Genomic DNA, 16736 nt, shown 5'->3' with positions numbered 1-16736 from the left:
TACTTCACTTTGCTTCGTAGACAGAGTCTGGAATGGCATAATAGAGAAGTGTTTTCTCTCTTGCTAGGGGGCGCTTGTCTGAAGTTTAAAATCATTGGTTACCCGTAAGCCAATCACATAACGTTTGGTTATGGCGTGTGTTATGCGCATGCTCAGCCGCATCTAACTTCCACTGTAAACACATGTATGATGCAAAAACAAAACCATCGAGCGAAATACCGGAGTAAACATGGCTGTGAACGACTTTTGCAGATTATGTGAAGTAAATCTACGCATCCACGGTACAATCAGCGTCTACGTCACGGCTCTCAGCCCGCCCTCTGTTCGTTGATTGGCTGGCTGTTTTCAGACCGGTGTAAAACAGAAAGCTCTGACGCGGTCTCAGACTGAGTACAGAAGAGAAATGAAATTGAGCGGAAGTACGAAGTCTGACGTAGTCAGGCTAGTTAATACCACTAACAAGGCTCAAAATAGCCTCACACTAACACAGTAACATAATGAGGGTCCTTACATACAAACCGAAGCATTGAGAACTTTGTAAGTGTACAGACAGTTTAATAAGAAGATACTTTATAAAGACAGTACATTACGCGTTGACATGCAGGATCCATCTTGGAAAACAGTCTCGACTAATCGAGCCACGAACGCCGTCGATAGGATAGCTGGTCGATAGGAATTACGTTTGTGAAATCTAAAGCCCCGTTCACACTACAAGCGACTTTATCGCTGCATGTCGTCAGTGGCTGGCGATGAGGTCGTTAGTGGGCGTTCTCACTTCTGGTTGCCTAGGTAATGTTTGTGAGTGACATTCACGGATGTTACGTGTTGTAGACAACAAATCTGTTTTCTTGCCGCTACAAGCTAACATTTTGGAAGGAAAAGTCTAAATATAAATGGGATCAGTACATAAAATGCATAATATTAAAGATGAATGGGTAACAGCGAGTGCCCTGTGCTATCGCGGCTATTTAACTGCAGAAAATGGGCAAATACTGGTCTTTCTGAGTTCACGAAACCATTCGGGCTCGGAGTCAGCACGACGAGTACTACTGTATGTACACAGAGACATATCATAAATTATTGGACAGTTTCTGACTGCTAAAATAAACTTCTCATTCATCTTGCCTCGGTCAGACGCTGCACTGAAGAGTGACGGATCACGTGTGCTCCACTGACTTCACTCCTATTGGTTGTCGCTCGCGAAAGTCGCTCTTCATTTGCATAAAGTTAAACATTTCTCAACTTTGTCGCGTCGCCAGACACGCCCCATCCAGTCGCCAACGGTCGCCGGAAGTCGCCCGCTCCCCATTGAAAATGAATGGTATCGCGTCGCTTGGTCGCGTGTAGTGTGAACGCAGCTTAACGTAGCACGGCGTTCGTGGCTCAATTAGTCGAGACTGTTTTCCAAGATGGATCCTGCATGTCAACGCGTAATGTACTGTCTTTATAAAGTATCTTCTTATTAAACTGTCTGTATCGAGGGAAGTTGAAGAATTCAGTGTTTCTCTGGGACTTTAGATGGGACATTTCTTTAATATCTCAGGTGTTTCTAAACAGAGAGCATTTGAAGACAAGTTTCTTTGCTTTTAAGAACTCAAACATTTCTCATAAAACTGTTCCCAGATCAGGCTGCCATCACATTAACTCGATAACTCGATACACTGCTAAGAAATGAGATTCTGTCTTGTTTTCCTGCACTAATATCTAAAACATTCTTAAACTGAGACACATTTACTGGAGAAGCGAAATGACTTAAAATATTAAGTCTTGTTTAAGTCAGTGCCTCCTTTAATGGGTTTTGAATAAAGGCTTCATGTTTCAAGCAAATTCAGATGAAAATCAGTGTGTGTCATTAAGACGGGTCCAGAAAACCAGAACGCTGCGAGGAGAAGCATTAAATCAGGAGAATTAATTAATGAATGAATTCATTTTAAATTAGTATGTCATATAATGTTAACTTTTTGTCATAATTGATGTAAATTTCAAATGAGTTTGTCTCAATTTTAAATTAGTATGTCATTTAATGTTAACTTTTAATAATTAATTAATAATAATTAATTAAAATTAATAGTTAATTGTTAACTTTTCTAATGGAGTCAGAAAAATACATTAATTTTGTTAGATATCTGTTCTTGTTTTAAGCACAAACTCACTTCATTTTGATACTTTTTTAGAAAACAAGAACTAATTTAGCTTCTTCTGTAAATGTTTCTTGATTTGAGTCACTTTACTGAAGTACCAAACCGTCTTTATGCCTGTCATGATGTTCCATCGCGTGCCTCCTTTAATGGGTTTTGAATAAAGGGCTTCATGTTTCAAGCAAATTCAGATGGAAATCAGTGTGTGTCATTAAAACGGGTCCAGAAAAGCAGAACGCTGACTGTGATGAGAAGCATTAAATCAGGAGAGCTTTGACAGATCTCTGAGTCCAACACCACAGGTAAGAGTCTTTCTGAAGCTTTATCAGTTCACAGGTTGTGTTCCAGTAGCGATATCTAAACATGCTTCAAACGAGACACGTTAACTCAGAAGAAATACTATTATTAAGGCTTGTTTTCATATTTCATAAATATTCTGATGATTACGTTCATTCATTTAGCAGACGCTTTTATCCAAAGAGACTTATAATGATGAATGCGAATGTCTAAACATTCTTAAATGAAGATGAATTTACTGGAAATGCACAATGACACTGAAGTCTTTGAGAAAAGTCATAAATTAAGCAGATAAATGAGAACAAAAAATCTGCCAACAAACTTGTTTTCACTTTGAATTAAGTTTATCTTTTTGACCCTATTGGTATTGCCAGATATTTGTACTTGTTTTAAGCATGAACTCAGAAAACATTTCTTTTCTTTTTTCTTTATTTATTATTATTATTATTATTATTATTTTCCAGCACACATTATCTAAGCAATTATCTAAGCAAAATTAATGTACCTTATTTTAGATCTATGTTTTTTAATATTTTGTATTTTTAGGGGATTTTATGGTATTAAATTATATTTATGCTGTATTTAAAATATATTTATGCACTTTTTGAGCATAGACCTGAAAATTTAATTTCCAGCTTAAACTGTCGTAAACCTTGAATGCTTTAGAGCGACAGACTGAAGTTTGATCTCTTAAAGACGACACTTGGCAGATTATTGCTGAAGTAAAACAATTTTTTATTTAATATATTTAAATTTTTATATGAAATATATATTTTCAAAAACACGTTTTACTCTAAAACAGCAAGAAAATCAAAGCCAAAATCTAAACAAATTGTTCCAAATTTGAGGTTGATATCTAAAAAAAAAGAGCTCCTCACAGCGTTCTGGTTGATGTTGGGGATATTTGGGGATATTTAATTTAATTAATCAATCAACAATACTATTGATCAGCATTACCAAACGTGGACGTTTTCCACTAGAAACAAACATTGATGTATTGTTTTAATTTAATACTGTGAAGCTGCTTTGATACAATCTATGTTGTGAAAAGCGCTATATAAATAAACTTGACTTGACTTGTTTGGCGGCAGAACCAAAAGTTTTCACTGACTAAATTTGTCCCCCATTCATTTCTGACCCCGAGGAGCAAAAGTGTGACAATTTTTTTAATAGTTTTCACATAGCAAGTGCCAAAACCTTTACCAAGTTTCTAAAAAGTAAAATAAAAATTTTGGTCAGAAACACCGAACATCACCTGAGGGTTAAATCAAGATACAACAACTGGAGAAGCAAAATGAAATGAAGTTTATGCTTAAAACAAGAAAATACATCAATCAAATAAACTTAATTCAAAGGGAAACAAGTTTATTTTCTGACCTCATTGGTCGATTTTTAATCTGCTCACTTGGTTTTAGTATTGTTTGAGTTTGTCATATTTGCTGTTGACAGGAGCCATGGGTCAGATGCTGCTTCTCGTCCTCATGAGCTGCGGTATATACCGTGTTATAGGTGAGATATACACTATTATACTTTATGTTAGTAGCTCAGTATGCATCCTCATGAAGTAGGCAGAGACCCACGAATTATATAGTGTATTTGAACCTGCAGTTTAAATGGCAATTATAACAAAAAAGTATGTATTTTTCAAGGCACTTTAAATCCCTCTAAAACCTTCTACTTCGTGAATCAAACCAAAGCGTTCGACGAGGCTCAGCGATACTGCCGAGACAATTACATCGATCTGGTGACTCTCTGGGACCGGGCAGAAATGGAGGAGCTCTTTGCTCTCGAAGACTTCACGTTCACTGGATCCGCCTGGATTGGACTGAAGAAAACGAGTCGCCAGCTGTGGCAATGGTCTCTGTCCGATCAAGAGTTTTACAAGGACGGAAAAACCGAATACAGAAAATGGAAATCAGGAGAACCAGATGACCCAGAGAGTGATTTTTGTGCAGTGATGGATGATAAGGGGGAGTTACATGACAAGACATGTGTGACGGAAAACCCCTTCATATGCTACAATGGTAATTAATTACTGGTATTGCATTTACATTTATGCATTTTTGTCGATGCTTATTTTATGGCAGGTAACACATTTAAGTAAACATGACATTTGAAAAGACTCAAATAAGCTGTAAACATGGAGACTCGCAAACCGCTGTGTCTTACTGCAAATAACTCAAAAGTTTTGTGTATTACATACTATATATTACACAAACAGCAACACAGTGTCGGCCCGGATCCGGCACACATCCGGGCCGTGTGGAATCCATGTGTACCAGATGTGGGCCAGATCTTGGCTGACACTGTGTTGCTGTCTGGGTTATAGATAATAATATAATATTGTAACATGATAAACTTTAATCCAGGACATGGTGTTGTTAGCCCTATGCCTGACCTGTTGATTGCTGCAAATTCAACTCTTCTCTTTTTTATCTCTTAGGTCAGAATAATAGCCAGAAATACATCTTGATTAATGAGCTGAAGTCATGGAGAGAAGCTCAGAGTTACTGCAGACAGTTTCACACAGATCTGGTCAGCGTCAGGAACCCGGATGAGAACCTTCAGATCCAGCAGCTCATTCCTTCAGGAATCACATATATCGGCCTCTTCCGAGACGCTTTCGCCTGGTCCGACAACAGCACGTCTTCCTTCAGGAACTGGGACTCGGATCAGCCGGATGGATCGGGAGAATGTGTGGCTCTACAACTACAGAATCGCAGACTGTGGGAGGATCAGGCGTGCAGCAGTCCCAGACCTTTCTTCTGCTATGCGAGTGAGTGTGTTTTCCATGTCTGATGTGTAGCTACACAAAGCCATAAAGATAGAGATAGAGATAAAGATAGTTTCGTGGTTTAAAATTTTCTTTTGGCTATATAAATCCGCAGTGCGCTCTCATAATATTGCATGTCAGTCAGGTGACACGGTCCGAAATCAGTGTTGTTGTTTTTTTCATAGCGACTCTTAATTTTGAAATCTAAAAACAAATGTATTAATACGTTCTGCATGTTTATTTGAAATTATCAAGCAAGCATTTTTGGAAGTGTGCGTATTCATTTTTAAACCAGGCACGTTGTGGACATGAGACTTGCGCAGTGTTGGGGAAACTCATTACAAGTAACTTGAGTCTCGTAATCATATTACTTTTTCAAGAAACTAGTAAAGTAACGCATTACTTTTAAAATTTACAACAGAATATCTGAGTTACTTTTTCAAATAAGTAATGCAGGTTACTTTGTTTTCCCATTTATTGACTGACAGCTCTCCTGTCCTCATGTTGAAACAAATCAAAGTCCAGAGTCGTTGTGTGTGTGTGTGTGTGTGTGTGTGTGTCTGTGTAACACATAGGGTGTGTGTGAAGCGTCTAGTGCAGTAGTGTGGAGTATGTATGGCGTTATTTTTTAGTCAAATGTCATGAGCGTGTAAGACATGCTCACGAGCACATTATGTTATTTCACACGCGCAAAAATGAACCTTCAGCTGGCATGATAAAAGTACTCGCGCACAAATTCAACAACCGAGAGGTGTACAAGTAGCTGCGAGCGAGCGCCTGGCATACTCTCATAGGTTAACTCTGCTTGTACAGTGGAATCCTGCTCGCGCGCAGCGGGCTTCTGCTCGCGGAGTGCTGTTTTGCTCGCGCAGTGGATTTCTGCTCGCTCAGCTGATTTCTGCTCGCTCGAGTCTACATGACTTTTGACAATTTGGGGGCGGAAACCAAGGAGGGCACTGACCCTCTTATGATTGGTCACTTTCATCATGGAAAATCTTGGGAAATCCTAACCCCGCCCACCTTCTGACGCAGCGCGCGTCACTCAGCTGCTCTGCTACTCCGGCTATCTCTGTGTATATTTTAGACAACGAAATATGTGATAAAACACCATACTAACTCTTTTCGTTTTCATTTAAAGAAAAATTAAACATGATAGCCACACAAATGTGGTTCAGGCAACGCGTATTGATTATATTCACTGCACATTGCCTATTTATAAAAACAAAACAAAATATAAAACACAAACCTGCCTCTTTTCGTTTTAAATATAATATAAAAACATTAAACATTTTAATATGGTCCAGGCAATATGTGCATTTGTACTAAACAACAGATTTTGCAGTAAACAACATTACAGTTTTTAAAATTTTTACATACAATTATTACAATTTAAAATGACAAAACTCAACCCAGTCTCTTTTTGTTAAATTTCAGTTTTTATCAATATTAGCCATTATAAAAGTATCCACCTTTTTCTGCTCAGTCTAAACAATGCGCGCTGCCATGACGACGACTCCGGTTGCCTACTTCCGGTTCGTAGCTTGACCTGTACTAGCAGGAGAGAATGAGTTCAAGCTGAAGCTCCTCATGTGCAGTTGTTGGTTGTTTTAACAATTCAAAGAAGATTTCAAACTTTTTAGAAACTGAGTGTTTCGAGCATAAGATAAGAAGGAGATAATGCCCATGTCCGGTTCCGTATCAGATACATTCAATAAATTGTTAAAACAACCAACAACTGCACATGAGGAGCTTGAACTCATTCTCTCGCTGCTAGTACAGGTCAAGCGCTACGAACCGGAAGTAGGCAACCGGAGTCGTCGTTATGGCAGTCATTGTTTAGAGCAGAATAAGGTGGATAAGTAAAAGGTATAAGAAGCTATACAAATAAAGCAAACAATTCAGTCAAACATACAAAGTCAGCGCTCTAGTCTAACCATACAACGGTAAAGTTAAATAGCTCATATGTATAGCTTTATTTGTATAGCTTCTTATACCTTTTACTTATACTTTTATAATGGCTAATATATTGATAAAAACTGAAATTTAACAAAAAGAGACTGGGTTGAGTTTTGTCATTTTAAATTGTAATAATTGTATGTAAAAATTTTAAAAACTGTAATGTTGTTTACTGCAAAATCTGTTGTTTAGTACAAATGCACATATTGCCTGGACCATATTAAAATGTTTAATGTTTTTATTTTATATTTAAAACGAAAAGAGGCAGGTTTGTGTTATATATATATATTTTTTTTTTTTATAAATAGGCAATGTGCAGTGAATATAATCAATACGCGTTGCCTGAACCACATTTGTGTGGCTATCATGTTTAATTTTTCTTTAAATGAAAACGAAAAGAGTTAGTATGGTGTTTTATCACATATTTCGTTGTCTAAAATATACACAGAGATAGCCGGAGTAGCAGAGCAGCTGAGTGACGCGCGCTGCGTCAGAAGGTGGGCGGGGTTAGGATTTCCCAAGATTTTCCATGATGAAAGTGACCAATCATAAGAGGGTCAGTGCCCTCCTTGGTTTCCGCCCCCAAATTGTCAAAAGTCATGTAGACTCGAGCGAGCAGAAATCAGCTGAGCGAGCAGAAATCCACTGCGCGAGCAAAACAGCACTCCGCGAGCAGAAGCCCGCTGCGCGCGAGCAGGATTCCACTGTACAAGCAGAGTTAACCTATGAGAGTATGCCAGGCGCTCGCTCGCAGCTACTTGTACACCTCTCGGTTGTTGAATTTGTGCGCGAGTACTTTTATCATGCCAGCTGAAGGTTCATTTTTGCGCGTGTGAAATAACATAATGTGCTCGTGAGCATGTCTTACACGCTCATGACTTTTGACTAAAAAATAACGCCATAAGTATGGAGCTGCTTGTAGTTAGTGCATGCTGCTTGCAACTTTCTGCTTTTAACTACCGCCGCTGGCTAGCCCCCTCATAGGGGGTGAAAAGAGGAGCCGAGTGTGTAAGTCTCCTCCGCCAGTACACAGCCTCTCCACCATCAAGACTCCTGCAGTGCCTCCTCGCGGCCACACTTGGTAACTGGGTACCTTGCAGTCCCAGGCTAAACTGCAGGGGATCTCGGAGCAGCAGTGGGCCCCAGAGATGTGGTGTGCAGGCCCACCACACGGTGGACACGCCCTGACGCCCGTCAACCACTGTCCCAGCTATGGGTAAATAGCCCCACTGCCTTGTGGGTAAGCCTCTCGAGGCAAGGCTAAGGGAGCACACCCCAACAGGAAAGCAATGCGTTGGAGACACGCAATAGGCGGACCTAAACAGAGCTAGGTCCCGGCAGTCTCCTGCAGCCAGGACGAGGAGCTGGTCGTCCTGGGCACACCCATGCCACCAGACCTACCTCATCATGGTGAATTTAGTGCTACTGGGGAGAGCGCACCCCCTTTAGCACTTTAAAAAATTCTTTGCGCAGGTTTTCCACCTCTGACCAACGGTGAATATTACCTGGATCTACTTATGGTTGAAGTCTGGCGGCGATGGGGTGTCTGACGACGGGGGCATGTTTAGACTGGGAGCTCTTAGTCAGAACCCTGCACGTCAGCGGCACAAGGTATATGGTCGCTAACAGCTGAGGCTGAGTGGCAGCTGTTCTCGGCAGACCCTTGTGCGACTGAGCAGCCCTATTCAGGGACTGCACTGCTCACCTCAAGCTGAGGAAGGGTCTAGAAAAGGTGGCCTAAAAAATGCCCACTCAATTCACACCTGGACAGGATACCGCGCCTGTCGGGTCATTCCACTTCTGCGGTCGAAACAAAAGAAACAAATTCTACCCCCTTAAACTGGCAACATGGAACATAAGAACCCTCCTGGACTCTTACAGCAAGTCCGAAAGACCCCATAGAAGGACAGCCCTGGTTGCAGCCGAACTGATCCGCTACGATGTCGACATTGCTGCCCTGAGTGAAACCAGGCTCCTTGATGAGGGGTCTCTAACAGAGGAGGGCATGGGCTACACCTTCTACTGGAAAGGCTACCCCCCAGGTGGACAACATCTGCATGGTGTGGGACTGGCCATTAAGAACACAGAGAGACTGCCAAGACTCACTGAAACACCAGTGTGCATCAGTGAAAGACTGATGACCCTCCGTATACCCCTGGTGAAGAACCAGTATGCCACTCTCCTAAGTGTGTATGCTCCAACTCTACCATCTGACAGTGAGTCTAAAGACTCCATTTACCAGACACTGGATGAGGCTCTCCACCAGATCCCCAAGAACGATAAGATCCTCCTGCTTGGGGACTTCAACGCTCGTGTTGGGCAGAACAGTGGAATATGGAAAGGAGTTCTTGGCAGGCACGGGATTGGTCAGGCCAACACAAATGGCTTGAGGTTACTTACCCTCTGCTCTGAGCACAATCTGACCATAACCAACACCATCTTCCAGCAAAAGACCAAATACAAAACATCATGGATGCACCCACGCTCCAAACATTGGCACCTGATTGATTATGTCATCGTCAGACGTTGTGACATCAGAGATGTTCTCATAACCCGGGCCATGAGAGGTGCGGAATGCTGGACAGATCAGGATCATGATCATGACCAAGGTCCTCATGAAAATGCGCCCCCCCCCCATACGAAAACATGGACCCAGTAGGAGGCGTTTAAATTGTGTCCGCCTGGAAGTCACAACTGTAAGGAATGAGTTTTGTCGCTCCCTGGCTGAGAAACTAGGGGAGTTAGAACTCCTCCTTGGGGGTGAAAACGCCACAGAACAGCAGTGGACCTCTATTACTACGGCCCTCCATGAAGCAGCAGCCCAAACAATCGGCTATAAGAGCAAGAACCACCAAGACTGGTTTGACAACAACTCAGAGTCCATCCATAATCTACTAAGCAACATGCACAAAGCACATCAGGAAAGCCTAAAAAACCTCTTATCCAGCACCGCCAGACAGCAATGGCAAGAAAATCGTCGGGAAGTGCAGAGAACTCTGCGGAACTTACAGAACAAGTGGTGGATGGAGAAGGCTCATGAATTTTAGTCATTCGCTGACAGAAATGATATGCACAACTTTTACAATAAAGTCAAATCCATTTATGGCCCAAGAAGTCACTGCATCACTCCCCTGAAAACAGCAGATGGGCTCAAAGTCCTAAAAGACCAGAATAGCATCCTGGAGAGGTGGGCTGAACATTTTAGCACCCTACTGAATCAGGACTCTTATGCAGACTTTACCATCCTGGATGAACTTCCTGAATTTCCCCCTATTGACAACCTTAGCCATCCTCCAACTTTCCTGGAGGTTCTGGCAGCTGTCTGCTCCCTGAAGTACAACAAGTCTCCTGGCTCTGACAATATTCCTGCAGAACTGCTAAAACAAGGACGGTATCTCTGCACAAGAACACTACACCATTACATCACCAAGGTTTGGGCTGATGAATTCATCCCACAGCATTGGAGGGCTGCTAGTATTGTCACCATATATAAAAGTAAAGGGGATAGGGCTATTTTTGATAATCATAGGGGCATATCACTTCTTGCTGTGGCAGGTAAAGTCCTGGCCAAGGTGATGCTACAAAGACTGATCAATGACATCACAGAGTCTATGCTACCCAGGTCACAGTGCGGATTTAGAAGGAACAGGAGTACAGTCGACATGGTCTTCATAACCCGGCAACTCCAGGAAAAGTAGAGGGAACAACATAAAGATCTGTTTATGGCTTTTGTCGACCTCTCCAAAGCCTTTGACTCTGTGCAGAGAGATCTCTTGTGGGAAGTCCTCCTCCGGTTCGGATGCCCCACTAAGTTTGTCAACATCCTCCGTCAGTTTCATGATGGAATGACTGCTAGGGTGATAATAGGAGGTCAACAGTCAAGCCCTTTCCCTGTGCGCACAGGGGTAAGGCAGGGGTGTGTACTGGCACCAGTGCTTTTTAACATCTTTCTCTTATGTGTCACCCAGCTTCTCCACAAGGAGATTGAAGACAACAGTGGGGTGACAGTAGCGTACAGGCTGGACGGTAACCTCTTTAATATCAGGAGACTGCAGGCAACCACCAAACTGCACAGAGTGAGGATACTTGAGCTGCAGTATGCCGATGACTGCGCTTTTGTATCTCACTCTTCACAAGACCTCCAGTCTGTCCTAGATGCAGCAGTGAGGGCATATAGCAGGATGGGGTTGACCATCAAAACTGCCAAAACAGTGATAATCTGCCAGTGGAGTGCAAACATCCCACCCACACCACCCATCTTCTCTGTTGCAGATGAAAAACTGTCAGTTGTTCCATCATTCAAATACCTGGGGAGCATTATCTCTGAAGACAATAGCATTGACAATGAGGTCCAGAATAGAATCAAACAAGCATCAGCTGCCTTTGGAAGACTCTGGCGGCGGGTTTTTCAGAATAAGAACCTTCATCTCAATACAAAAATCTGTGTCTACCAAGCGGTCTGCATCACCACCCTCCTCTACAGCTGTGAAGCCTGGGTTACTTACAGCCGCCACATCAAGTCCCTGGAACACTTTCACATCTGCTGTCTGCAGCGCAACCTGGGAATCACCTGGCATGACAGAGTGCCCCACACTGAGATCCTCAGGAGAGCAGGTTGCAAGAGTTTTGAGGCCACAATCACCCAGCACCAACTGCGCTGGTTGGGGCATGTCATAAGGATGCCCTACAACCGTCTGCCCCGCAGAGTGCTATATGGCCAGCTACAACAAGGCCAGCGCTCTGCTGGAGGACAGAAGAAACGCTTCAAAGACCAACTGAAGACAGTGCTAAAGAAGTGCAAAATAAAACCTAGGGACCTGGAGAACATGGCTGCTGACCGCAACAGCTGGCGGCAACTATGTATAGATGGGACCCAAGCACTGGAGGAGGATAGGACAGTCAGAAGAGAACAAAGAAGGCTCAGGAGAAACACTCCCATAAATACCAGTAACACCAATACCATGTATATATGCCCCACCTGCAATAGAACCTGTGGATCCAGGATAGGACTATTCAGCCATCAGAAAACTCACTGTTAAAAGACGGAAGTGGACGTCATCATCGGATTCGATGGACAACTACAAGCAACAAGCAAGCAAGCAAGTGTGTCTGTGTGTGTGTGTTTGTGTGTGTGTGAACATGATGGTTATTGTAGTTCTAGACTAAATGTGAGCATTTACTCATCTCACTTGCACACACACACAAAAAAGATTCAATATTCCTCAAAATGAAAACATACATTTTTATGCATTTAATCTCACTTTATTGACCAATGGACTTGCTTCTGTCCTTCGATGATTCAGTTAAACCATAAGCAAAAATGACTTTAGCATTTTTAGTTGTTATTTAAAGGGACAATGTGTAGCTTTTTAGGTATTTTATTATCTAAAATCAATATTTTTATTCATAAATATGCCCTCAATGGTGTTCAAATACCTCTGCCAATGATCAGACTAATCCTCGTAAACGAAGAATTTATTATCTTTATATACATGGGACGGGTAGGTCCACGGAGGCTTCCATGTAGTTCCGCCATCTTGAAAAACTATAATAGCAGAGAGGGACAAAAAGTACTAGGCCAACACGTTTCCACAACGCGTTTTCGTTCAGAACCAGCGTCACGTGACTGAAGCCAGCAGAAGCGGAGGAGCAGAGCAGTGAGAAGTGCTTGTCACTGCCGCGGCAAGTTTAAAAGGATGCACTGCACGGTTATTTATACATCGTTCATTCATACATATGCTGAGTCACAGGATAAGGAGTCCTCGTCATCGAAAAAGTCCAAAATAGACCGTAAAAGGAAATGTGACCGGAGATTACAAAAACAAGGGTTAATGTCAGGATAGCTAATGCAGGAGAAAGCTTTCAAAAGAGATGCTGAAGTTGCCTGCTTTCTTCTTGACAGGTAAGTCAATGTTACGGTCTTAATTACAAGCTTATCATTGCTTGTTTGTGTACTTTATTATATAGACAGTAGAACATTTATAGTTAAAAGTTAAACAGGCTCTTTGATGAATAGCAGCTATTGAGTAAAGTAACGTTAGAGAAGGCGCTGATGATGATGATATCTAACAATGCACGTACTTCAAAAAATATAACGAATAAAGAAGGCATTACTACTAATTACCATAGTTAATGTTTTTCACAGTCAGTAATTCATACTGTAACAGTCTTTTTTTTGTTGTTTCAAGTTTCAGTTGAAACAACCCGAAGGAAAACTCGAAGTGCTATTAGCCTATAAGACATCCTGTCATAGCTTTTTGGTACATAACGGCTACCGTAGATGCAACGCGCATTTGAAAAAGCGAGGCGCTGGAGAGCATTATTCGTTTGAATGCAAAATACAATTTCACCACTAGATGGGATAATAAAATTTTATGTCGAACTTGAGGTATAGGCAGGTTTGAATGTGTGCAAGCAAAACTCCTTTTGATGACTAGAACAATACAGTGAATAGATCACAATTTTCTCTGTTTTGGAGCTGTCTCCCTTTCCCATGGTAACTCAACACTGCGTCTTGGATGGACTGTGTTTCCGGTGTCTGAAGCATGTGTGAAAACATTACAATCTGATTGGTTTGGTGACAGTCTGTGACGTCATTAGCGGAGCGTCCGTAAGTACAAGAGGCTCGTCATCAGCTTTTTTGTCTTTAGAAGCTGTTATTATAGTTAATGCCTGGTAAAGGCAGGATCATGGAAAATTCAAGCAAGCGTTTTAGGAAGTGTGGGCCTCAGTGTCCCAGGGTTTTGACACATGACCTGTGTGTTTATTGCTAGGGTAACAGAGGCCAGCTAGTAGTCGCTGTGCGAGGAAAACCTCACTCCTCTGATGTCAAGAGGCGCTCTAGCGGTTGCAGTCTTTAGTCTCGTTGAGACCCGGGTTCGAGGCCTGCACACTTGAGAGAGGAGCACGAATCTGCCCCGCTGTTACCGAGGCGAAGTGGAGGCTTCAGTCGTGGGGATCACAGCTCAAGCTCACCAAGTACTTTTTGAGAAAGGTTTGGCTCTTTCTCGCGCCTTGATCACGGGCTCAAGCGATTTGCTGGATCTGGTTGATGAAGGTAAGGAAAGTGTGTGTACTGTGCCCTGTCCCAAATGGTACCCTAAACACTTGCGGTCTTCCTTCGAGTCTTCACTTTCGTGAGGAATCACCACTTTGACTGTCTGGGAGAAGTCTGCTGTCATGCAGGCTCGGCACTCGCGAGCACCCTTCTGAAACCTAAAATTACAAATAATTTCACCAATTGATGCATTATTGTACTTCCAGGCGCTCCGCTAATGACGTCACGCCCTTTTGCCATCCAATCAGATTGGAGTGTTTTCACACATGCTTCAGACACTGGTGGTGTCCCCATAGCGTCAGTGTCTCGTTCCCCTTCTCAGGGAACCACAGTTACAGTCGTAACCTGTTTTGCTAACGTGTATTTCGCCCACAGTCCCGGTTAAACAGGCTCTGAGACTGGAGCTGGAATCGGATCAGAATGTGAACGATCCTGATGTGAGGGCGAGCATCCTCCAGGAAGTGAGAGACACTCGTCTTCATTCATTCATCTTTATTCTTGAACTGAGCAAGGACAACATTCACACACACAAAAAACATCTGTTTAGGGGCTCAAATGAATCTGTGATTCTTTTATTTTAATGGTGAATCTTTTGTGTACTGTACATGAACCATCTGGACGACTCTCTATAATGAATCAGACTTCCCGACTCAACACAGGATTTCTAACTGAGAGCTGATTGATTTCAGAGTATAGTGTTGCTGTTTTCTAACTAACGGCAGGTTATATATATATATATATATATATATATATATATATATATATATATCATACACCTGTAATAATAATAGTCAAAATATTAACATAATTTATGATATATATATATATATATCATACACCTGTAATAATAATAGTCAAAATATTAACATAATTTATGAACAATCATCAACATAATTCATAAATTATTGACCTGTCTATTTATTTAATTTATAAAATATATAACCATTATATATTATTTAACCTTATTTTATTTCATTTTAAGCTTATTTCTTTTTATGCTTATTTTAATTATTTAATTTTTAGCTTATTTTATTTTAAGCTTAATTGTATTGTTGTTGTTTTTTAGCTTATTTTAGTTTAATTTAAGCTTCTGATTCTGTGTGAACACTGTAATAAATACTGAAAGCAAAGCCGAATATACAGCTGAGAGAGAGAGCTTCCTCTATGTGCCTCAACCTTAATCTTTCTCTTCTATCAGTACAGTAACCTTGGTGTATCTGGGCTTTTTTTATATATATGTAAAATATTGTACTGTACTTTACTATTTGTTTATTGGCCACAATTTATAAATATATAGTTGTAGTAATAACTTTTGCCTTTGAAATGTGATTCTTAAGCAGGGATACACAGACCTGCAGGGGACTTGTGCATAAATAAATAATATATGAACAATCATCAACATAATTCATAAATGACTAATTTATTGACCTGTCTATTTATTTAATTAATAAAATATATAACCTATATTGTTCTCAATATAAAGCTCATTTCTTTCTATGCTTATTTTAATTATTTTATTTATTTCATTTTTAGCTTAATTTTATTGTTTTTTAGCTTATTTTATTTTAATTTAAGCTTATTTTATTTTTAGATTATTCATTTTATTTTAAGATTTGTCATGATTCCTGTCTGTGTTTCCCTTGTCTTGTGTGGACTGTTGTTATTTCCTGTCCTGTGCCATGTTTTGTAGTCCTTTGTAGTTTTTCTTGTGTATTAGTCTCCCCAGGTGTTTCTGATTAACCACACCCCCTTGTTATCTTGTTTAGCTGGTTTGCCTGTGTATATAAACCTCTGTGCTTCAGTTGTTTCAGTCTTTGTGAGTTCTTAATGTTGTATGTTGGTTGTTCCTGTTCCTGAGTCTCTGTCTGAGTTTATTATCTTTTGAGTTTAATAAAACCTGCTGCAATTGGATCCTGCTTCTGCATCTGCTTCAGCCGTCAGCGTAACAGAACGACCGACCACACCATGAATCCAGCAGCACGGATTATGTAAAAGAATACCCGGGCACCCACACTATGCAAGCTCCAACGGCTCTAGAGGTTTCCTCATTCCCCACCGTAACACTGCAACCACTACAGCAGGGGTCGGCAAGTAACTTTGGCCGCGGGCCAATATTTTTTTTAGCCAGTAGATGGCGGGCCAGCTACACAGAGTAGGCCTGATACAAATTAAATACTCTTATATAGGCCTATAATTGCAGAATATGATGGGTCCGTCACCGTCCGTGGATCATTCGTTCAATCGTTTTTGTTGTTTTTTTCAAATTAAAACCAAAAATAAAAAGATGAAAAACGACTTGTTTTTCCATTATTTATTTCCTGAACTAAAATGAAAAAACAAATAACGACAGGTTTTCTGATTTTCTGATTGTGCTCAGATCAAAAATAGAAAAAATTAATTACTGGATTAGACAAATTTTAATTTTAATTTTGAATTTAACACCTTAGGCATATATCAAGGAAATCATTTTAAACAGATCAAGTACTATTGTAGTAACAGAACAGATTACAGCCAT

This window comes from Abramis brama, assembly GCF_963993115.1.
Source record: "Abramis brama genome assembly, chromosome: 3".
Lineage (NCBI taxonomy): Eukaryota > Metazoa > Chordata > Actinopteri > Cypriniformes > Leuciscidae > Abramis > Abramis brama.
Note: the sequence above shows the minus strand (reverse complement) of the source record.